Raw genomic sequence first — 1,660 nt, 5'->3', positions numbered from 1 at the left:
CCCTCATGTCCCAAGTTCCCAGAGGCAGCACAAGGGATCCTCCTCTCTCCCAGCAGCATGTCTCCACCTGATGTAAGCCATCACCAAGCCCAAGATCCCTAGCCACAGGCAAGCCTCCCACTGTGGCACGTGTTGTATAAGCATAACACAAGAAAAATGGTCTAAAATACAAAGAAATGAGGCTAAACGGGAGAAAGATGTCAGACAAATGCAGACAGGAAGGAAATACAAGGGAATAACAGGAAAATAATAGTCAGCTGGGCAGGCAGTCACTCCAGCACACCTACAAGCAGTTGTTCAGTCTTTTATAGATACCATTATGAAGGACAGTTTGAAGGTGGGTTGGACAGCAGTAATAAGGCAAGTTTGGATTCAGCTGCAGGGGATGCATCTTGAGCTCAAAATGCAGCAGGAAAGAAAACAGAGAGACACTTGTTTTAAGCTTTAACAATGCAACAGGGAAGAAAACAGAGAGGCCCTTGTTTGAAAATTTAACAAATGGGTAATAGACACCATAAAATTGCCTGACTGGAGGTGGAAGCAGGTATTTCATGAGTGCACAGGAGATGGTGGTGAATCAGTGATGTTCTATCTGGGGAATCAGGCCTTGAAAACTAAGATATGTAACTAATTTCAATGCAGCATGGGAAAACAAGTAGGTGGGAGAGATCCCTGAAAACTGACTGGCATGGTCTACAAAACAAGGCATAGAAAGCTTGGGATATCTGGGAGGTGGGTGGCCTGGTAAACGGCATGCTCCCAGAGCTTCAGAAGGTCACAGAGCTCAAAAAGAAAATTTAAAAAAATCAAGACTACCAAATTCATTATGCAGAAAATTACACCAGAAATTACATCGGTATTCTCCTAGGCATAAATGCAAACTACCAGGTCTGAACCAAGGTGCAGTTTGTGCAAGGAACATAGTCAAAGCTGGACAAAATCAAAACTGGTGTTAAGTGAGTAGAAATCTCAAGTGTGAGTATCCCCTGCCATTGTTTTATAAAAAGGAGTACACAGCTGCCTTCTGGATCTCTCTGCAAGCCATTTTCTCTCAGTGACTCAAGATGTGCACAGTTCACTAGTAAAAAAGATCATTATTTTAACTGTCAGCAACAGCCTCAGCCTGTGCTGCCATTCTGTCTCACACACCAGTAACAATCAAAGCCATCCAATTTGAAATTAGCTGCCAGTCCTCAGGACGTTGGGTGTGTCAGAACAAAATCAAGCAGGGCATCCAACAGTGGGCTGGATATTCAGTGCTTCCTGAACACACAGGATTATTCTCTCCATTCCAATTAACACAGGGAACAAATCTAACTTTACACCAAACCTTTCTCATCCAGGTGATTTAATAAGGTGGGTTTCTATATTACTGTTCATGACATACAATGATTTTCCAAAAACTGGAGTTTGTTCCCTGTGTTTGTCTGAGCTTCCACATGTTCAGTGTTTTATTGATGAAACACCTTTTAGCGACAAGTTGCTTCCATCAGATTGCACAGTTGTCAAAACTCTGAGGTGCAGGGATTTTGTTTATTCACCCCAGCAGCATTATTGCTTTCTGTCCCTCAAGAAGCAACACTGGCTGCACCATCACACAGCTCTAGGGCAATGCACTGCTCCAGGATGCCTCAGAAGTCACTTTAAAAGAGTTACATGA

Source organism: Passer domesticus, chromosome 1, assembly GCF_036417665.1.
Source record: "Passer domesticus isolate bPasDom1 chromosome 1, bPasDom1.hap1, whole genome shotgun sequence".
Lineage (NCBI taxonomy): Eukaryota > Metazoa > Chordata > Aves > Passeriformes > Passeridae > Passer > Passer domesticus.
The sequence above is the reverse complement of the archived record's forward strand: the minus strand, read 5'-3'. Positions refer to the sequence as shown.